The 23,194-nt window shown below is 45.9% G+C and overlaps 1 long non-coding RNA gene across 1 annotated transcript; it reads left to right on the top strand.

Moving 5' to 3' along the window:
- Positions 1-723: 723 nt before the first annotated feature.
- Positions 724-7,777, top strand: LOC125964671 (uncharacterized). Its single transcript, XR_007477907.1, has 2 exons — positions 724-3,652; positions 6,276-7,777. It is a non-coding gene; the product is annotated as an uncharacterized LOC125964671 (long non-coding RNA).
- The last annotated feature ends 15,417 nt before the right edge of the window (positions 7,778-23,194 follow it).

The raw sequence follows: 23,194 nt of genomic DNA, 5'->3' as shown, positions 1-23,194 counted from the left end.
AGGAGAGCTTTGGTGAATGAACAAAAGTCAAAGGACAAGGCAAGAGGCATTTCCAAAAGAAAGAAACAACATGAAAAGGGGCACATAGACATCATGCTCATGGTCACAGTGCCCATGAAGGCCCTGACCTTCCCAATGACTTCCCAGAGAGGCTAACACAACCCAGAAAAGTGGAGGAGTTAATGCTGCTGGGATAGATTTTTGTCTGTCATTAGAGTCAGGAGACAAGAAAGGATGGGCCAAGTCACAGTAGTTCCATAAGCCTTTCTGAGATTTCCCACGTCGACAAGCAACCTACTATGTTGTCTTGAGAAGCTATAGCCAGCGTGATAAAGTATCATATTTGCTATTCTTCTTTCTCTGTCTCATTTCCTTTTTTTCCCTCACTTTTGCTTCCCTGGATTATGCTTGTCAATGACACATCGCCAAGTGAGCTTTGCCTCTGACTCAACACTGTGGGAAATCCAAGTTATATCAATGTGACCTATGTTGGGTACATAGTAGGCACTTAATTAATATCCTCTTTCTTCCCTCTTAGCCACATATCTTGTTCTTCCTGTACCTCATATGTTTTATGAGGCCCAATTGAGATAATACGTGAGGAAGTATTTTATGAATTCTTTTTGTGAAAAGCAGTTATGCTGCACAAGTATAAAGCATCATTACAAAGTAGCTGACACAGTGAGGATAACCAGTTCAGTGACTTTGCTTTCATGTGGGGGACCGGCTTACATGCTCTTACTCACCACCATGCCTTTTTCCTAGCTGGGCTACCTTGGGAAAGTGGCTTCTCTTCTCTGAACTCCAGTTTCCTCATCTCTAAAATGGGGATAACCATATCTAATTCACTCATTGTTATGAGGTTTTATTTTTCTTTGTTATGAGGTTTTAAAGAACGTGCTTTGTAAACTCTAAAGTGCTGTGGAAATGAAGGAAGTCATTGTTATTACCGGAAAGGTAGCAGCTCGGTAAATACTTGTTGAATGAATAACTAACCGCTTGTGAAATATAAAAAATTCTAGTAGTGCCCAGGTCTTGATGTAAATTAGCCATGCATCCTTGTTCTCAATTTACAGATCTCCCTGAGAATTTGGAGCAAGAGAATGGGAATCAGGGGCCTTATTCTTGGTGAATGCATAAACCATTGCTTCTCTGGGTGCTGTGAATGCAGTTCCAATGTAAGGTAGGAATAACAGTGTTTTGGGAATAGTAAAATATAATAGAGCCACTTATTCAGTTGACATGGGAGTGAATTGGCAATCACTTCAAGGATTTATACTTATAATTTATATTTGTTGTTTGTATAGTTTTTATATTACTTATATCAATATATTATTTAATTTCCCCAAACATCCCATGAGGTAGTTGTGAATTTCCCCATTTTCAGGTAAAGAAAAATTGAGATTTAGAGAAGTTTGACAGCTTGCCTCCAATGCAAAAACTAATAGTTTTGTGGAACCAATGTTTGAAACAAGATCTGTCTCATTCCCAAATCTGTACTTGTTCCTCTGTGCCAGACTTCTGTCTCAAAGTATTGTCCTCCCTCTCACACCTTTCTTATTCCTTTTTCAAATTGTGCCCTCCAGAATCTATATGACACCAAAATTGAATTCCTAGAACCCCAGGGACAACTACAAAACCAAAAAATACATTGATTACCCATCGGTAGCTCTCAAGAAAAAGAAAAATTGTTTTGTAGTGTTTGCCAATTTCCATGGTGTAAATATTTCTAGCATGTAAATAAACCAGCATGGCTGATTTAAGCTACCAATTTATATCACTGAATGCAAAGTTAGAAAGAGATATACACAACCAGCTGTCACAAGCTAGCACATGCTAGATCCAGCACACCACCACCTTCAGCCAGGATCTCAGCATTCCACAAAGCACTTTGGGGCAAGAGGTGATCACAGTCCCTGTTTTCAAATTTGTTTGTTCATTGTTTACAGTTTATTTGGAAGACAAAAATGCCTACTTAGTAGAACACTCAGTAACCTTTTTCTACAGTTTGTGCTAAAACTCAGCTGGAGAAAACGTAGAGGTAAACAGATTAAATCTAAAGCCAGTAGTAATATAATCATGTGCAACCCTTTGGGGAGGTAATAGAGTAATAAATGCCAGGCTGTAAAGCTGTCCATAATTTGGACCAGTAATCCCACCGTAGGTCTTTACCTACGCAACTATTCCTATTGAAGCAAAAACCAAGTGTCAGGAGTATTCATTGCAGTGTTATCTACAAAAGTAAACAAAGAAAGAAATAAAACACCTACTGACTGTCTCAATATCCAGCAAAAGGTAATGGTTAAGTGTTAAAGCTTAAGTGTTTGCAGTAAACAGAATAATGGCCTCCCAAAGATGTCCATGCCCTGTTACATGACATGCAAAAGGGACTTAACCTTGCAGGTATAATTAAGGTTAGGAACCTTAAAAGAGAGAGATTATCCTGAATTATCTAGCTGGACTCAGGACTATTATATGAGCCCTTAAAAGCAGAGAATTTTCTCTGACTGAAGCAGACAAATGTGGATGAGGGGAAGTCGGAGAGATTCCAAGTATGAGAAGGATTTGATGCACCGTTGCTGCCTCTTGAGATATAGGAGCCTGCAGGCAAGAACCCAAGGAGGCCTCTAGGAGATAAGGGCTGGCCGCAGCTGAAAACCAGCCAGGATACAGTACCTCAGCCCTACCACAGTAAACAACTGAATTCTGCTAATAACCTGAATAAACTTGGGACCAAATTCTCCCCCAGAGCCTCCAGATAAGAGCCCAGACCACTGACGTTGATTCCAGCCTGTGAGGCCCAGACTTCTAACCTTGGATCTGTGAGATAATATATTTATATTATTTTAAGCTTCTAAATTTGCAGCAGCAACAGAAAGAAACCTAATACAGTGCTATTCATCTACGTGAGTAATTATATTCAAATTTTAAAATGATCATTGTAAAGATCTTGTAGTAACACAGAGAGCACTTTGTGAGATGATGATAAATGATAAAACAAAGATTGTTCCATGAATTCTTCATAACCTCTCACAGTAAAAATATATGCACATGAAGTCCAGAACAAAAACACAATATGCAAAGATAGAAGTTGGAGAGGGGTACTTCCTTCTTTAAGGGTCTAAGCATCACTTCTCAGAAGAACTTGCATGGGTCTCCTTGATGAGAAGGTACTCACTTTTTCCAGCGAACTGGCATTCCTCAAGGGACCAAGGTACTCGGGAGCTGCAGCTGAATCTCTGACACCTTTTCTCCAACCACAGAGACAATGAAGCCAATGACAGAGTCTTCTCAATGCTACATTTTTCTGTGATCTTTCCTTTCTTAAACCCCTGGCACATGCTACCACCTGGCAAACACTCACAGGTGCTAAAAAAGTGTACAAGCACACGTGAATATGAAAGGAGAGCTTGGAAAAGGATAATTGTGTTACCTTTGGCAGTTATTTTTTCATTTGTGGTTGTGATTTGTCTATTGTCTACTGATCATATTGTCAAGTCTGGAATTTGTCCTCTGTTTGAGTTAATAGAATTAAGCACTTTTCCCAGGAAAAGAGCATGAACCAGCAGCTTGTCTGCAATCCTGGTTGCCATACAAACACTGGTGATCTCCCCGCCCCACCTGAGCTGCTTCAAGAAGGAAGAAGGGAATGGTGGGTGCAAACTGTGTTGGAATATTATGTTCTGAGGTGAACAGAACTGTAACCGAAAGAGAAATTTCAATTTATACAAAATGATTCAAAGATCGCGTATACTCCCCACCCAGCTGGGGGCTGGGAGAGGGTGTCCTATGTTGCCACAAACCAGTGCTGCCTCGAGTGCTTGTTATCGGAGTAGTATCTCCAAAATGACAGAGGCAAGTGGTGTCCACTACTGGATCTAACGTAGGCTCCCTGGAAGCGGTCACTTTCACTTCCAAGTCACGCTTTGATAGTGATGTGGGTAAGTCATCCGTGTCTGAAGAGAATGATCAGGAAAGCAATGATTACTAACGTCTTGTGGGCCCAGCGCTGTGCTGAGCCCTTGGCTTATCTCACTGATATGCCCATTGGACAGATGAAAAAACTGAGACACAGAGGCAGAGAAGTGACTTAGCCAGAGTCATACACACAGCTCTGTCTATGCCTGATACTTCCTTTGCATCACGTTACCTTTCAGACCCTAAGAAAGTGAGGGGTCAGGAAATTGAGTCATTTAAGGTGTGACTCAGCACACTGGGTATGTCTCCTCTGGAGAAGGGACAACAAAAGTCACATAAAGTGGCCTCGAATTTCAGAAGGGCTGCCACAAGGACAAACAAACAGAATTCTTCCATGTGGGTCTAGAAAACTAAAGAGGTTTGGTGGTGGGGCTGGGGGAGAAGTGATGAGACAGAAAAATACCTTCTAGCAATGACAGCTGATTAGTGCAATGGGAGCGAGGGCCTGAGTCCCCATCAGGGGAGGGTCAAGCAATGTCTGCTCCTGTAGCTCTCAGGGTCACACCACTGGACGTGGGTTTCTGCCTTAGCTGGGCAGTGCCCCCACCTCAAAGATGCCGTGAGATTGCTGGTTGTGATTCCTCATTATGTCTACAAGTTAAGGGAAAGGAAACTAGCATTTCTGAAGCTCTCCGCTATGCCAGGTAATACGCCAGGCCTTCCTCATATGTCATCACATTTAATCCTCAAGCACCTGACTTCACCTGCTAGACAGGCAGCAAGGCAGACCTCACTAGCTCTATATCTACACTTACAGATTCAAGTGCATTGCCAGCAAAATTTGCGATGCCAGTTTCTATGGCAAGTGCCAGGGAAAGAGGACTGGGGACTGAAGTAATCACCCTGGCCACCAGCTCTCCTGAATAACCTGCCTCCTGACTCATGCTCAGCAAAGGGCCATTCTCACTTCCAAGAGAACATCAACTGAACCCAGTGGGCAGAAAAAGAGAAGGAGGGAGAGAAGTCCAAATGTGAGGGTAGTTTTTCCTAGCCAGGGGACGGAGATGTTGAATCTCTGTTTTGGTTTTGGTTTTTAGGATGAATATTGTGTGTGTGTGTTTGTGTGTGTGTGTGTGTGTGTGTGTGTGTGTGTGTGTGTGTGTGTGTAACTGATTTACTGTCCGTGTCCAAGATAAAAGTTATCTTCTCTAATAGGCAGGTTCTGCTCTGGTTAAAATGATACAGAGGGATACAGACAACTGTCAAGACAATTTCTGTCTCTCTCCAGTGGGCTGGCAGACATGTCTCTCCTTCTTGTCTTCATTCCTGCCTCTCCCACTGGCAGCTGGCCTGGTTGGCACCCTGGCGATGCAGCCAAATGGCCAAGGAGAGAGGAGGGAAAGTGTTGGTGCAGAAAGCACCTCTGTGTGAATGTGCAGAGTCACATGAAAGTAGAGATGGGGAGAGACAGGGGAGGACCTGGGTAGAAAGAGAGGGAGAGAAAGCAGCAGGGAGAGGGATGGATAAGACAGCGATGGAGAGGGAGGAGGGAGAAGCAGGAGAGGAAAAACAGGGAGACCTGCTCCCAGAGTGGACGCCTATGGCGGCAGAGGGGCACAGTCGGCTTCTCGTGCTGTTCTGAGCAAGGGGGTCTCAGTCATAGCATTTCTACACCAGCGGAAATCAAGTACCGGCCTCACATTCTAGCGGACACACATCGAGCCCTCCGTTCCCTTGAGCCCTTGTAGGATGGCACCTGGATTTAAGATCTGGAGGTACTTGGTGCTCACCCGAAGAGCCAACACAGAGACTAAAATATCCTGCTTTCACCAGGCATGGCAGTGTTCATTTTAGCACTTTCCAGAGATAAGGGCGTGTTCTAACCAGTGGATCTCAAGGGTTAGGGTCCCACTCTCAGGGTTAGCCACATCAGGGGCGGGTGTCTGGGGGACGCATCAAGCCGTCTTAGCTGAAGGAACCCTCTTCAAATCACCCATCCAACCACCCTTGCTCAGATGTCCTGCTCAACAAGTAGATTTCTGATTATTCACTTCTGCATCACCTCATTCCAACACAGCAGTCACCAATGCGGCTGACAGAAAAGTCTTACAAGGGCACAGTGGTGTGCTTCACCCTGCTGTGCCAACTCAGGTCAGCTGGAACTAGGTTTCCCAGAATCTCCTTCACTGTTTGGTTCCAGGAGAAAGGGCCAAAAGAACTTGGATGGGGCAGACCAAGGTGAAGCAGCAGCTGTCACTTTCAGAAATCAGTCGTGATCAGACAGGCACAGAGGTGCCCTGTGGGTCCCCACCCCTCCTCAGCTCTCCCTGGCTTCACATCCACCTGTTCCTCTGCAGGCTCACCACAGGTACTGGGCTGCAGACCCACAGACGCTGTGGCTGCACAGAGGTAACCGCGACATCATTCACGCCACACCCGCAGCACGTGTGAGACAGACATGGAGTGTGGTGACTGGAGAAAAACATAAACTGACAAGGTTATGAAAACACAGAGGAAAGTATTTATTAGCATGTAGTAGATTTTTTGCATATTGCTTTTTTTTTAAACGGAAGTATAGCTGATTTACAATATAATATTATTTCAGGTGCACAACACAGTGATTCAGTATTTTTACAGAAGACATACAGATGGCTAACAGGCACATGAAAATATGCTCAGCGTCGCTGAGTATTAGAGAAATGCAAATCAAAGCAACAAAGAGGTATCACCTCACACCTGTCTGAATGGCTTTCATCAAAAAACCTACATGTAACAAATGTTGGTGAGGGTGTAGAGAGAAGGGAACCCTTTTACATAATTGGTAGGAATGTAAATTGGTGCAGCCACTATGGAAAACAGTATGCAGGTTCCTTAAAAAACTAAAAATAGAACTACCATATGATCCAGCAGTCCCACTCCTGGGTATACATCTGGATAAAAACAAAAACACTAATTCAAAAAGATTCATGTACCCCAATGTTCATAGCAGCACTATTTACAATAGCCAAGACATGGAAGCAACCTAAGTGCCCATCAACAGACGAATGGATAAAAAAATGTGATATATATATATATATATATATACATACAAGAGAATATTACTGAGCCATAAAAAAGGATGAACTTCTGCCTTTTGCAGCAATGTGGATGGACCTAGAGAGCATTATGCTCAGTGGAACAAGCCAGACAGAGAAAGGCAAATACTACATGATATCACTTATTTGTAGTAGGCATTTTTCAGAGTAATTGGAGAAAACAAATCTCAGGAATACTATTGATAACTGATCTAGTATTTAGAGTGATCTGTGAGCGGATGAACAAACTGCCAAGTTTCAAAGCTAATAATAACTGTCCTAACACAAAAGGACTGTAGACTCCAGGTGTAATGGTGAGGTCCACAGAGAAAGGTCAACCAACTTTGTACGATGGAGAAGGAAAACTCACACACAACCTGTGTAAACGCCAAACACCTGGGCTTACCCGGCTGAGACTTTATCAATCCCTAACTGAGGAGGCATTTGGAAGAAGATATTTGAACCCCATTTTTGAAATGTATTGAACACTATGCACACATGTACGTTGTGGAATTGAGGAAGCGCGCTGCAGGGCCTAAGCGCGTGGAGGCTGGTGCCGACTTCCTGGGCCCAAATCCTGCCTCTGCCACTTACAAGCTGGGTGACCTCAAACTCTCTGTTCCTCAGTTTCCTCATCTTGTAAGAGGAGGGCGCTGATAGTATATATCTCACAGAGATGTTTTGAATATTAAATGAGTCAAGATTCATAAAACGCTAAGGAATGGTCTTGGCACATGGCAAATGCGATATAGTTGTTTGTCATAAAGGAACAGATTTCATTTTCATTCCATAATGCGAATTCAATCTTCCTAGTAAAACCCTTTCCGCCCTCTTCCTAATTCTAGTTAGAGACTCTCTCTCCATACCTGCACCTAAGCATTGTTACAAATAGGTGGTGCTCCCCTGGTAATTGTGCGCAGGGGCATGAGGGCGAGCAAACACAGGAGAGCCACTTCCCTACAGAGTTCTGCTTTGCAAAGACTGACTCCTGGCCTCCTTGGTTGGAGTTAAGTTCTCAAGTGGAACCACTGAGTCTCTCCAAATAATTTCTCTGGGTATTCTGCCAAGGCCTGGTTTGAAACACCTCTTCTCTCCCCGCTACCCAGTGGGTTCCGATTCTGAGTCCAGCATAACCGGCAGGAATTGCAGGCTCAACGCTCTCACTTACTGTCAAATTCCAACCAGTTCTCTTGGGAATCTAAGCAAGTCAATCAACACTCCCTTTTCTGCCATTGGGGCAAGGGCAGGCCTTTCCTCTTGGCTCAAAGCTCTATGTTTTCACCTTACGATCCCCCTCCTTGTTGTTTTAATATCCTTTCTCAGTCACCTGTCAAGGCGGGGAGATGGTCTTCCCAAACAGCACTGATGCCCGCTGACCCCCTTCGTCTACTTGTTCTGTATTAGGTCCTGAGCCAAGTGCAGAGGTAGTTAAGCAGTAATAAATGTGAAATCAGAGAGGCCCTGTCCTGCCCTGGGCCCTCTGCCTCCTGGGCAAGCCATCTCCTGTGGGCCTCTGTGCCCCAGAGGCATTTGGAAAGAAGCGGGATGGAGGGAGAGGATGCAGTCCATGTTTTGTGAGCTTCCTTGTCACAGACAGGCAGCTGGAAGTTGTCAGTGTTCACGTGTGACCACTTCAACTTCACAAATTTCCTTCCGTTCATACACGGGCATGTACTCGCTTGCAGACATGAGACCCCTCCCCATGGCACTGTCTTCTTTTCGGAGTCCTAATCAGCGAAGATGCTTTGCCTCGGAAGAGTTCACTCAGCGCCTTCGTGCTCAAGCCTTAAGAAGGCAGAAATAGATCTGACGTGGCACCTTCCCCCAGGTGCTCGCAGTCACGTGGAGACATGCGCAAACAGATGAACCACAGGACAAGCTGGCGGATGCAGGAGGGGGAGACCCAGTTTGATGGGAAGTGGAGGAGTCTCCATCGCTCTCCTGGGGGTCAGAGGGGGCTTCCTGATGGAGGTAAACTGCCTGACGGGCTTCCAAGCAGAGATTTCCAGGAGGCTGGTGGATGTATCAGCCTGCTGTTCCGCCAGGAGATCTTGGCTGCAGAGAAAGATGAAGGAGACCCACTGCATGATAGTGGTCACTGGCATTAGGGGATTGAAGGCCTGACCCGGGGCCAGTTGGAATAAGAAGAGAAGGCAGCCTGTGTGAGACCTTTAGTCCAAACACAGAATAGTGCTCAAGAGATATCTGTGGACTGATTACGGGTGTACTTGCGAATGGATGGGAGGTGAGATCACAGAGGAGCCCTGCTGGGCCTTTCATTGCTTTCCAAGAGACCAGCCCTAGGGCAGGAAGAGGCCTGATCCCCCAGGGCTGCTCCTTCTGCCAGCCCCCTTCCCTGGGCCGGGACAACGGCTCTGGGCCGGCCAGCCCCTCAGGTCAGCTCAGCAGCCTTGCAGATTTGCCAGCATTTACAAATGCACTATCAAGTACATGGGGAGTTTGGTCTCAGGTTCCCCTGTGGCGGGAACTGCTGTGCCTTGGTCCCTGGGCCTCAGTGGAGCTCAGAGCTCAGCTGTCTCCAGAGTTTCAGGAATGAGAACTGTTTCTCCATTCCAAGCAGCCCCCTGAGACCTAATTCCTTGTCATAGGAAAGAGGAAAAGCAGGGTCCATCCTCCCACTGGGTCTGTCCTCTCTCTCTCCCTGCCAGGCTATGTGTCCCTCGGGGTGGGAAATGTTCCTGTTCATCCTTGGATGCCCAGAGTCCACCAGGAGATGCTCAATGGATGTAGGGGTCTTTGCTAGTGACGCCAAGAGTTAACAGTAATGGGGGCTTCCCTGGTGGCGCAGTGGTTGAGAGTCCGCCTGCCGATGCAGGGGACACGGGTTCGTGCCCCGGTCTGGGAGGATCCCACATGCCACGGAGCGGCTAGGCCCGTGAGCCACGGCCACTGAGCCTGTGCGTCCGGAGCCTGTGCTCTGCAATGGGAGAGGCCGCAACGGTGAGAGGCCCGCGTACCGCAAAAAAAAAAAAAAAGTAACAGTAATGGTATGGATTCTGTACTGCACAGACACGAGGACGTGAAGAGTTGAGAATTACACTCCCCTCCCTAACAGGAAGGTTTTTTTTCCTGGGGTGACTTTGGAGATACAACATTTGCAAGTGTTTGATACTTAAAACAGAACACTCAAAAGAGTACGAATATAAACACCCACCTGCTTTTCCAAGGACATAAAATAGCTTTAGAATGACACAAAGCCTTCTTTCCGAGCATATTTTGTTCCACAGGGCACTTCCTAAATGAGTTGATGAATCTGGGTCCAGAAATTCTATCATGTGACTTAACCTGCTTTTTTTTTTTTTTTCCATCCACCCTGATTGAAGCTAAAACATTCCAGGGAAACTCACTTTCCAAAACTTACACTTCTCCAGAGAGGTAGAAAATAGCTTTCTTTCAAATCCACTGTAAAGGTTTCATTTAAAAAATAAAATAAAATATAATGGAACCCAACACTCCTGGCATCTAATCTAACTACAAATTGAAAACTATACCGGTGTTTACATGGTTTGGGGTTTTTCTAGGAAAGAGTTGCCCAGAATTAATAATATGATGTTTAGCTGGAATGGAATTCCAGCTCTCCATCTCTCCAGACTCTGGGGGAGTGAGAACACCCTGTTCGTGCTCTGGGCCTCCACGGACCCATTCAAGGAGGAGACGCTTGGTTTAGGATGCAAACGAGAATCCGCCATGGATTTGACATCATGGATTTACATAGATAAGACCTTTCCCACACCCCTGGTACATGGATATCATTGATCCCACTGTACAAATGGGGAAACTGAGGCTCAGATGAGTAAGTTCCTTGCCTAGGAGGACCACACAGGCAGTAAGTCAGGAAACAAGAATTTGCATCTGAGTTTGCCTTCATTCATTTGTCAGATGCTTTGATTCACCCAGCTGACTTGGTGGTTTTCCGTATGTGTGTGTGTGTGTGTGTGTGTGGGTGGGTGTGTGTGTATGTGAAAGAGAGAGAGAGAGAGAAAGATTTTGCTTCCTCGGGACCATTTGGCCATGTTTGTTTGTTACAACCGGGGCAGGGGGCGGGGGCGGGGGGTGTTGTGTGTGTTGCTGGCATCTAATAAGTAGAGGCTGAGGAGACAGCTACAAAGCACAGAACAGCCCCACACACACAGCAAAATAATTATCTGACCTCAATGTCAATAGTCTTGAGATTAGAAATCCTGAGCTGACTCGAAGTGCTAGGTGAATACTCAGTGTGTGATGTTTTTGAAGGACACATACAGATGTCCCCACGGTCACACCAGGAGGATGAGAGTTCCCTGATAATGGATAAGTGCTGTCATCAGTAGAAAAGAATACCTCCATTTTTCATGAAAATTATTTAAGGGAGAGGTGGCTAATTTCAACTGAAATATTTGGGGAAGAAATAATTGGGCAATTTCCTTTTCCTTTCTTTGAATCACAATGGATCCTTACAATTCTGGGGACACTTGAAACTTTCCTAGGGAGACCCCTGAGAGGAGTGGGAGGTCGAGAGCACCAGCCCACAGTGCGGCATGGAGGCCTCTGCATTTGGGGGAGAGTTGGCGTTTTGAGCTGCTTCTTTCTGGAACCATCCTTGGGAAGACCCGGTAACACAGAGCTTGGAGAGTTGGGGTGTTTATCAGGAGTGGGCTTGACGGATTAAAAAAAGACAGAGAGAGAGCACAACTCTGGAATCACTGGAACCACACCCAAGAAGTTTCCAGAAGTAGGAGATGCAAAGATGTCAGGAGTCAATAAATCACGGAACTGGATAGAAAGGGGGGAACAGGCAAGAATGCACAAGAGCTTGTTGTGAACATAGCCAGGGCTTGTCATCTGGGGGTCCGTCTGTTTATTTTAGAGGCTCCAGGTGAGATAGGATCAGATGAACGCATTTAGCCTCCCTCTTTGACTCTGCAGAAGTCTCTAGGCCTCCTCCCTAAAGCCCTGGCCTTCTCCATAATCTGAAAGAAAACCTCCACAGCTTGAGGTAGAAACCGTAACACTGTCTGTCCTACGCCACGCTGGCCAGGCGAGACCTGCATGGATGGGGAGAAAGGCACCCACGTGCTCGCGCTCAGCCAACCCCAGCCCTTGGGAGCAGTTGAGCTCGGCAAAGGCCAGTCCTTAGCTTCATGACTTCATGTGTGGAGACCTCGGACTGGAAGCAAGACCTCACGGACACGATGTACCTGAGGCCGCATCTGCACAAAGACTCAAGGAGGCTGCATTCCAAGCGACACCGGGCCTGCAGACACTGGGCAGAAGCCTGTCAGTGCCATACTGTACTTAGCCTGGGCTCTCCAATTTCATCATTTCTGGCTCGGAATGGGCCTGCAATTTTCATTTCTTTATGGGCTTAAGTAATCTATTGCAAATGTCACCGGCAGGCTGTAATGCATTCTTGCCGAGGAAACTGTTCTTTTTCTTCAGTAACTTTCTGGTTAAAGATTTGCCTGGTTGGGTAACTGTTTTACATTAGCTATAATGGTGTTTACGTTGGATGCACCGATGTTTAAATCACTGGACATATTTGTTATTAGTAGGGAGGCAGTGGCATTGTTTTGTCCAAGTATCGGGGTGGTGGGAGGTGCTTCTATTAGTATTGATAATATTTTACAAGAGACCTTGCAGGGATGTTTATAATAATAGCAATGCTGTTTATCTTACCAGGATTATGTTGAAGCAACTTTAATTGTATTCATATTAAACATATCAATGTTAGAACTGATGTAATATGTTTAGCATTAATATGAAGGTCGCTAAGTTGGGGGCTTTTGAGATAGAATTAAAGAGCCTGGAAGACAATGGGACATATGGAAAGCATTTGGGGGGTTTCTGTTCTTGTCTAACAAGAAGGATTAGTGCGTTTGCTGAAATACAGTATAAGATGTACAGTGGGTTGTAATGCTAGCATCTGTTTCCCTTACGATCGAGTGCTCTTGGCTTGTGTGTGAGCGCGCGATTGCTCTGGAGTCCTCGCTTTTCACAAGCTCCACCAAAGCCCAAATGTCAGGGATACTTCAGATGCTTTGCAGCTGGCTGTCGCACCCAGAGATGTTTCAAAATGGATTTTGTAATGGCTTATAAAAGTCCCACATTGTGCACGGGCGGTTATTGAGTGTGATATAGTGTGCACAAGAATGTTCCAAATTCCCTCCACGCTGTATCCATCAATCTGGCTCTATTAGGGTTGGCAGGATAATGGCTGGAGAGAGGCTCTGGACTTTATCTTCAGCTGAAAGAAGCATCCTAATTATCTACTCATCAGAGCTACCCCACTCCTGGCTCAGGGAGACCACTGCCAGCTCAGGCCCAGAAATTCCAAACCCTCACAGTCACCAAGCCAGGCCCACGAAGGCCAAGATGCAAGACTGTGTCCAGGCAAAGCTGGGGAATCGTGGTCCCAATAAATCCTGGAAATCCATCCCACTCCCCAGCTGGAGGCACTGTCCGGTTAACCCATCACTACTCAGTTTCCCGCTCCTCTCCTTCCAATCCAGTTCAGTCCAAGGCTCGGACCCAGCCCAGGCAAGTCAGGAGCCCTGGTTTTCTGTAACAAGGGGACAATATCTGCACCTCCCTCCAAAGGCTGTTGGGAAGATTAAATGGGGGAACATGTGAGAGCACTTAGCAGAGCAACTGAGCACATCGTGCACTTATTATGGGTCAAAATAGAAAACCTAGTGGAGCTAGTGGAGCGTTAGGACTTTACAGGAAATGAATGGTTTTCTTGATACAGACGTCCGTTTTCTAGTAGAGTACTCAAATAATATTTATAAAGAAATTTCTTCTTTACCCATTACTCCTCACAAATATTATCCTTTAAGCTTGTGTTATTATCATTATTTTTATGTGCTTTTTTGTATCTTTTTTTTTAAATTGGGGTATAGTTGTTTTAGAATGTTGTGTTAGTTTCTACTGTATGGCGAAGTGAAGTGGATTTCATTCCTATTTAATTGATGAGAAAACTAAGACTCAGAGAAATGAGATGATTTGCCTGTTTGCTCCCTGATTATTTCCTGAACTCCTATGTGCTGGCCACTCAGGCTACAGAGATGAGGGTCCCTACCCCACTGTGGTTACCAAGTGGCTTAGAGAGGGGTAAATACACAGGTTCACCAGCTCCACGTGCCTTTCCCTTCCTAAACCACCATGCTGCCTCCCTTCCAGAAAGCTCCAAGGAGGTCTGCTGCGGGAAGGGGTTGGGTGGAGCACATGCATAAATAACTATAATGTAAGGTGCAAAGGACTTAGGAGCCATGAGAGTGCTGTGGGATTTAAGAAAGAGAGACACCGATTGGTAGGATGCAAAGGCTCTGTAGAAGAGGTGGAATTTGAGCTGTGCTTGGGAAATCAATAGGACTTAAACATGCAAAAGCAGAGAAGGGCATTCTAGGCAGAGCGGACGGGGTGAGCAAAGATATAGGGTCAGGAAATAGCCGGTAGTTTCCCTTGGATTCCAGTGATGGGTATGGAAAGGGGATGCAGTGGCAGATCACACTAAGTGCTGATGTGTAGTAAATCAGGGCAAGTTGAGGAGCTAGGCTTTTCCCTTCAAGAAATGGGGAGCCACGGAAGATTTTAGAACAGGAACATGACCTACGTGGTCAGATACGTGTTTTCAGAGATTTAACTGAAAGCTTTGGATGAAGTAGATGGAAGGAGGAGGGGCACGCTGACCAATGCTACAGCAATCCAAGCTAAGGGAAGGGAAGCCTTTGATGGTAGAGGTGGAAGGGGCAGAGAATATGCATTACAGAGAGCCCAGAAGGTAAAAATATGACCGCATGTGACTATTTCCTCCTCCAAGGAGAAGCAGCAGCAGCTCAAATGAGAGAGGCTGCGGGGCAAGCCACGTGTCAGCAAGGTGCGGCCCAGATTGTGTTTCCCAAGCACTGATGGGTGATGTCTCTGTGTCTCACCTCAGATACCTACTTTGGAGGATGTAGTAGTTTGCTCGACCTGCCACAGACTGGGTGGCTTGAACAATAGAAATGTATTTTCCTACAATTCTGGAGGCTAGAATATCAAGATCAAGGTGGCAGCAGGATTGGTTTCTTCTGAGGCCTCTCTCCTAGGCTTGTGGATATCCATCTTCTCTTGTCTTCACATGGTCTCCCCTCTGTACCTATCTGTGTCCAAAATTCCTCCTTTATAAGGACACCAGTCATACTGGATTAGGACCCACCTGAATGGCCTCATTTTAACTTAATCACCTCCTTAAAGACCATATCTCCAAATACAGTCAGATTCTGAGATACTGGGGTTAAGACCTCAACAAATAAATTTTGGGGGCACACAAGTCAGCCCATAACAGTGGAACTTATAGACTTCCCCACACACACATGCTTAGTGTCACGCGAACCCACCCCCAGCCAGAGTAAAATCAGGCAGTTTTCCGGGCCTCCTCAATGGTCCAAGAAGAATTCATCTCCCACCAGCGACAGGCAAAGCCAGGAACGGGGAGTGGGCGAGCTCTGCAGTCAGGCTGCCAGTGTTCAAATCACAGCTCTGCCACTTACTAGCTGCGTGACCTTGCAACGATCACTTATTCTGTCTGTAGCTGACTTTTCTCGTTTATGAAGTGGCGTCAATAGTAATCTCCACCGGGTAGGCTTGTTATGAGGGTTTACTGGGTGAACGTATGTAACGATCTTCAATGGTGCCTGGTACATAATAAATGCTCAACACGTGTTAATTGTGACACCCATTAACACACTGGGTCCCGGCTGGGATGAGGTGGTAGACAATAGAAAGGAATAGGTCAAGATGGGTTTTACCAAGGAGAAATAAGGGCTAGAAGCTTTTATCAGCATTTTACAAAGTCCGCAGGCGTGTGTGCATTTTTTCTCCAAAAGGCTGTACAGACTAAAAAGTTCAAGCCCTCACCTTGAGTTCATTATTCAACATAACTTGAGTGTCTGATAGCACAGACCAGGTGCTGGGCAAGAGGAGAGAGCTCGGTCCTGATCAGGGCTAGCAGAGGAGGCGGAGCCTGTGCAAATTACTGGAGCACAGAGAGCCTGAGACCTGACCACGTGGTTTATTAGTACAAATCCACACTGGCCTGGGTGGAGGGAGTGGGGAGGGGGCCGGGGGTCCGCAGGTGGTAAGTGACTGTGTAACATAGCAAGTCCAATCCTGCCTTGTAGGGGCACCTCCACAGGTCTGGGACTAGGGTAAGGGGAGTGAGGCACTGACCTCAGGCACAAAATTTAAGGGAGTGCCAAAAGTCAGTCATAAACATAAAACTAACATTTTAACAGAGTCCCTTTAAAATTCAAAGTTAATGCAAAAAAAAATAAATCCATGATGAACAAAATATCAAAATTTTCAATAAAGACAAGACCTGACCCTGCACTTGCAGGATGACCTTGCTCACCTCACCCTGATCCTGGACCCGGATCCCCAAATTTCTTCCTGAATCCAGCCTTACTCTCTGGGACCCTGGTCTAAGTCCTTGCCTTAAGCTGCTCTTCATCTAGGGATAGAGAGAGTCTTGCTATTTTTGAGGTAGGGAACTTGGGAAATTTGTTTCATCTCATCTGTAAAATGGGTGTGAGGCTTAATGTGAAAGAGTCTGAGTGTGTTATGGCCCCTAGTTCAGTGCCTGCAGCACAGTGAGCACTCAAGACGTGTTTATTGGAGCTAGAGAAATCATTTTACGTCAGTTTTAATCATTGTGTGCGGACATTGAATGGGGAAATTGATGTCCACATTCAGCAGAACATCTTCACAAACGGTACAGTGTAATGGAAACGCAGGCATTACACTTGGACCTTAAGAGGAGAAAAGATGTGCATCTAAAACAGGTCTAAATGGCCCCTTCAGACCCACCAAACCTCTGTAAGATCGGAGCACCGTTTTATGGAGGAGACAGATGAGGATCTGAGAAGCTTTGTGCCCTGCACCACATCACACACAGTATCAGACAGAGCCAGGGATAGTGGCCAAGGCAGAAGCCTGGCCGTTACATCTGAGCATCAGAGCCATGCCTGGGTCCTCGCTGGAGTGACGTGGTGCTCTGTGCGGGGCTGGTGCTGCTAGGAGCTGCTACGGGGGGGAGCATGGTACACACAGGGGAGCTGCAGAAGCACAGCGTGCCAAGTGGGGTCTAGCCCCAGGTTGTTGAGAGCGACTGCTGCCAACCCACACTGCCACCCCCAGCATGGTGTGGCCAGCACGGCCATGCCTCCTGGATGCCCAGGAGAGTCCCAGTTCACACCTGGTTGTCCTGGCGCGACTGTTAGTAACTCACGATTTTCCTATCAAATGGGTCCTGGTCTGGACGTAAACCTAAACAATCGCCCTAATTACAGCAGCTCTCAGGCGGAAGACACTGATCTCTGGATTTTCCTTCTCCACCAGAAAATCCTTTCCACCTGTAGGAAAGCTTCCCAAGTACCAGCTCCGTGTCCCCTCTCTGCTTCCCCAGTGGCTGGCCCAGGGCCCACCTCGGAGGAGACATGCTGAAAATATTTGCTAACTGGAACTAGATTGAGTAAGCCAGGCAACTCATCTCCTCTGCTGCAGAGTCTGCCTTCCCCGAACTCCCCGTAAAGGCAGCCATTCCCCAGCTCTGACTCTTCCAGGGAAAGGGACAACTGTCTCCAGAGCTCCTGTGCTGGGCGTGAGAAAGGAAAGCAGAAGTGAAGCCGGCCAGAAGCAGAGGCCCTCCCTAGCCCGCACTTGACGGCGGAACGGTGCAAAAGGCACACCCTGCCGACTAGGAACGGGATCCGGCTCGCTCCACTCCGAGGGGAAACCCCAGCGCTGCTCCTCAGGCCACTGCAGCAGCCCCAAGCCCCTGCACAAAAGGGAGAGGCGCCCCCGTGTCGCATCCCCCAGCAGCCGCTCAGCTGAGAAAACTGCGCCGCGTGAAGAACGTGGGACCGAGAGGCAATGGCGGGTCCCTCGGCCGGGAAGACGACCTGTTGAGAGTCACTCTGTGCCGAAGTCTGGACTTTCCGGGTCTTTCCTTCATTTCCCCCAGATGCTCCCCTCGTATGTGAAGTCTCTCCTTAGAGAACGTGCTCCCAGGTTGCTGTCTTTGCCCCTCCCCTTGGCTCTGAAGGGAGCCCGCCTTTACTCTCTTGGTTCACCATTACACGCTTTCCTCCCCAGCCCCTCTTCAAGGCCACCTTTCCTTACATCGGTGGTTCTCGGACTTAGTGCATCAGAATCACCTGGAGAGCCCGACCAATGCAGATCACTGGGTCTCCCCACCCCCAGGGACTGTGATCCAGTAGGTCTGGGGTGGAGCCCAAGGATTTGCATTTCTAACAAGTTCTCAGGTGCTGCTGCTGCTGCTTACCTAGGGAGCACCCTTTGAGAACCACCGCTCTTGACCTCTGGGAAAAGGCCTGCTCCCAGCGAATGGACGGTTCTCTAAAGCAGCAACCCTCCATCTGGCCGCATGTTATCATCACCTGAGGAGCTTATATGAAAGGTCCCACACTTCAGTCCACACCCTGTGGACCAATTACACTTGGATCTGGCCATGGGACCCAGGCCATGAACATTTTCAAGTCTGCTCAGGGGATTCCAAGGTTAAGAACACTACTCTCAAACCTATTTTCCACAAACCTGAGTTTGCTCGGCCCTTCTGCCAATCGCAGCTGTCCTTCTAACCTGAATCAAGCGAGTCCCCTTCCTCCTCCCATGTTCTCAGCATGATTTTTTTCCTCACTGCAAAGTTTGCTCACATTCAATCCATCTTCACGGGATGGTGGGTGGGGACTGGCAGGATATTAATTTGTGACACCTTCAAACTATTCTTTAGATACTTAGCATTTATTTAAAGGGAATGAGAAGGAATTTATTTTCTCTTCATACAAGTTATATTCAGAAACAGCTTCTTCTGATCATTCTCTCCCATGGGCAAAGGATAGTGAAGGTTCTTAAACAAAAATTTTTTTTTAATCTCACTTTTCTGTGGTTCTGGCCCTCCCTTTCGTTGTCTTTTGTGATTTTCTGAATCAAACTAACTTCTTGGGAGGACTGATAAAGGGTTTAAATTTAGATAGTAAAATGAACCATTAACATAAAGCACGCCACATTAACATCCTCTTCATTTGCATAGTCTCAGCTGACAGCTCTTGCCGGAGCATGTCGCAGAAATATGCAGCTGAGCGAGGCAATTGCTGGTGAGGCCTTTTTTTTTTTAACTCCCACTCAGACATTTTGTACTTGGGTGTGAGAGGGCCCGATTTACATTTTGCCAATTACGTAAAGTGTTACACAGAATTTCTAAATAAACTGAGTCCATGTTTCCAATTCATTCCTGGGCAATGTGGCCTGCAAAGGAGTGGTGCCCTGGGAGGTGGTCCAGCCGGCCTTTCCTTCAATCGCGTTGGTTTCCAAACTATTCCTTCCATCACAAGCATTCACAGAGGCGGATACAGTAACCCTGTCTGCTCACCAGAAGAGACGGCTCTTACGAAACTCAAGGAAGAGAAAGCCTCAGCTCAAGGAAGTTATCACCAACATCCAATGCAACTGAGAGGCCAAATAAGATGAGACTTCAAAGATAAGGAGGGAAAAGGATCCATTGATCTGAAGAATGAATGTCGATGGGGGTGGGAGTGGGTGGGATGAACTGGGAGATTGGGATTGACATATATACACTAATACGTATAAAATAGATAATAAGAACCTGCTGTATAAAAATAAAATAAAATAAAATTCAAAAAATAATAAAGCCTAATGCGAACGTTCAAAAAAATAAAATAAAAAACGAATGAATGTCATGTGAGACAGTTAGTTTGGAAAAAGCTCTTTTGAAAGTTTGGTTTAGGAGAGGAAGAGGGAGATGAGAAAGAAAGCTGGGGAAAAAAACAGAGCCCAAGGGAGATTTTTTTTGTTTTTTGTTTTTTTAAGCTGAAAAGAGACTTGAATTCATCCTTACTGGTGCAGGAAAACTGGTACAGACTAAGTGATGAACATAGTAAAGAGGATGCCAGTAACCCATGGGGTTTTTTCACTCAAGAGGTGACGAGAGTGAGGTTCTGAATGGAATTTACCAAGTTTGCTTCACTTTGCTGCTTTTGCATTAAGTAGCTGCCTTTTTTGTTCTCCCCTGCTAAGGAGTACTATGTCTCTAACAAACTCCCATAGAAGGTACACATCACCTTCCACCCCAGGAGGGCTGGTCGCAGGGAAAGGGACTTGTTGGTAGAGGATTGGGTCGTAATGGAAAATACCAGGTTAGCTAAAAAGTTCATTCGGGTTTGGAAAAACCGAACCCGATATACATATACATTACATATATATTACATGTATATACATATACTATATATATATTGTATATGTACAATATACAACATATATATTACATGTATATACATATGCAATATATATATTACAACAAGATTTCGAAAATTCTATTTAGAGTAGCTTTTACATTTTTTGTTAGTTTTGTTTTGTTTTACTTTTTTATTGAATTAAAACACTCAGTAAAGTATACTAATCTCACAGTAGAGCCAGTTGAATTTTTACATACATATACACCCACATTAACTGTCAACAGTACAAAATATAGGACACTCCCAAGCTCCCCAAAGGGCTCTCTTACGCCCTCTCCCGTCAATACCCACCCCTATAACCGCTGTTCGGACTTCAGGCACTACAGATTAAGGCTCCTGTTCTTGGGCTTCATATAAATGAAATTACACATAAATGGCTTCTTTTGTTCCCCGTAATGTCTGTGAGATTCATCCATGTCTGGTGAGTGTCGTTAGTTTGTTCACTTTTTATTGTTCACTCCTATTTATTGCTGTCATGTATTCTATTATATGAAAATATGGCAATCTATGTAGCCATTATCCTACTGGTAGACGTTTGATTGCTTCTGGTTTGGGGCTCTTACGAATGACGGTGCTGTTGAACATTCTAGAATGTCTTTGGTGGTCATATGCACTTTCTTCTCTTGGTGGTAACTCTGGGAGTGAGGTGGACAGGTTGGTGTATGTTTAGCTGTAGGAAGGAAGGACAGGGTGCTTTGGGGTTGTGGGGCTTCCCATGACCCACAGGATGAGGCCAGGGCTTTATAAGCTATGGTACCTTCCATCCTATTGCCCTTGTCTTCTTCTCTGAACTTATCTCTCACCACAGCCCTCCTTCACTCTGCCCAGAAGCCATCTGAACATCGTACATTTCCCCCAACATCTTAGTCATCTGGTGTCTCCATGCCTGTGCTCTGGCCATCTCCTCAGCCTGTGATGCCTCTTCCCCTTTTCTACCAGACAACTCCAATTTACCCCTGAAGACTCTAGGCAAAAATTACTCCATCACCAGATCTTTCCCCCGCATTTTTCCTTCTCCCCTGTCAATAACATTTTCATCTGCGCCCGCAAGTTTTCTGCATTCATGTTTATTAGCCCCAATCACTCTGTGTTGAGATTACTTGGTTGTGAGATAACGACCTCCTGCAGGGCAAGGCCTGCATCCTGGTCATCTCTCTGTCCTCAACTCCCGCACAAGACCTCAAACTAAGAAGGGTCTTAATAAATATTTTTCAGGTTTAATAAATGAACTGGATTTCTTTTTGAGGAGATGGCCTACTTTTTCCTCCCCCAAGATATAACAGTAAGAGATGAACCAACCAGTTCTATAACGTTTCAAGTGGAATTGCTTGTCATACCTGCAACAAACAGGGAAGATGAAAGTGGACAAGAGACAAGCTCTAAAAGACATGCTGGTGATTCAGACTTTGTTTATGTCCCATAATACCAAACACTCTCAGATACAAAGTATTATTTATTTATTTATTTATTTTGGCGAACTGTCCAGATGTTTCCAGATATCCAGATGTTCTCCCTGATATAACCCAAACAACTCTGTGTCACATTTTATTAAGCTCTTTAGTACCACGGAGACAGAGCTTGAATTGAGTTGAAAATTCGGTAAAGATAGAGCCAAGGGCAGGAACTTTGACCTACTCACTGTCCTCTAGAAAAGACCTGCGAGATGTGGCCCAGAGATGAATCCAGAAGATATACCTGAGATATGCAAAGTCGTCAAAATCCAACCATTCCAGGGAGTTCCCTGGGTCAGTGTGCTTCCACTGATCCATACAGTCACTCGAAGGAGCATCCCGCCTCACCGTTCCAATCCTTCTTGGCTGTGCTGGATAACAACAGCCTTCTCCAAACATGCCGAGTACTTTAGACCTCTAAGCCTGAGCTTACGCTCGCTCCTTTCTCTATGACGCCTTTTCCCAGTTCCTACCCAGCCCAGACTTTCCCTCCCGGTGCCCCACCTGCCCCCGAGATGAGCGTGATCTTATGCTGTCTTCTCTCAATCTCATCTCCCTCCAGATCCTTCCAAGAGTCAGCTCAGATGCCTGCACCCTACAGAAAGTGATCTCACGCTACCCAGATACCAAGTTCTCCCAATACTCTCTGCTCCCTTTTTCGGGGTCCCTTGGCATTTTCTGCATTTTAACAAAACTTTCTATGCATAGATTAATACCTCCCACAAATACTAAGTGCTTTAAGGGCGTGATCTATATCTGCTATACATTTGAGCCCCCAAAATCAATTAAAATATTGATTGAATGGGACAATTTCCATTTACGATTTACAGGCATAATCTGGATGTCGTGAATCAAGGGAATGGAGGAAAGGGCTCAGGATTAGGCGTCGGGCTGACCTGAGTTCCACACTGGATCTGCCACCACCTAGCTCCACGTCTTTAGACAAGTCCCCTCAGCCCTCTGGGCCTCAGTTTTCCCATCTGAAAAGCAGCAATGTCTTTAAACCTGTTGTAAGAGGATAGCTGTTAAGGCAGAGTTAAATGTGGTCGTGGTGCCCAGTGACGTTAACATTCCTCTTTCTTATTCAGGGTTAGGGATGAGTGAGTATTGGGAGATGCACTTTCTCTGTTCAGGGAAAGACACCTTCACTGTACACATTTGACAGAGAAGAAGGACACAGCAGAACTGATTGTGCCTTTGTGTGGAGGCCTGGGATTCAGGCTGACTTATTCTGTATCCACAATGCCCTTCCTGGCCTGGCATGTGAAGGCCTTAGGTCAATGTTTAGTGAATGAATGAAGGTCTTTATCCAGCTGAGACTCAGAGGAAAGCCAAGGATATTGTTCCCAGAATTGCGGACGGGGAAGGAGGCTGACCTTTTAGAACTGAAGCATTGGATTGGGGAATATCTATCAGCTGGACTGAAAAGCTGAGTCCC

Source organism: Orcinus orca, chromosome 6 (genome assembly GCF_937001465.1).
Source record: "Orcinus orca chromosome 6, mOrcOrc1.1, whole genome shotgun sequence".
NCBI classification, from domain to species: Eukaryota; Metazoa; Chordata; class Mammalia; order Artiodactyla; family Delphinidae; genus Orcinus; species Orcinus orca.
Note: the sequence above shows the minus strand (reverse complement) of the source record. Positions and strands in the feature narration are given on the sequence as shown.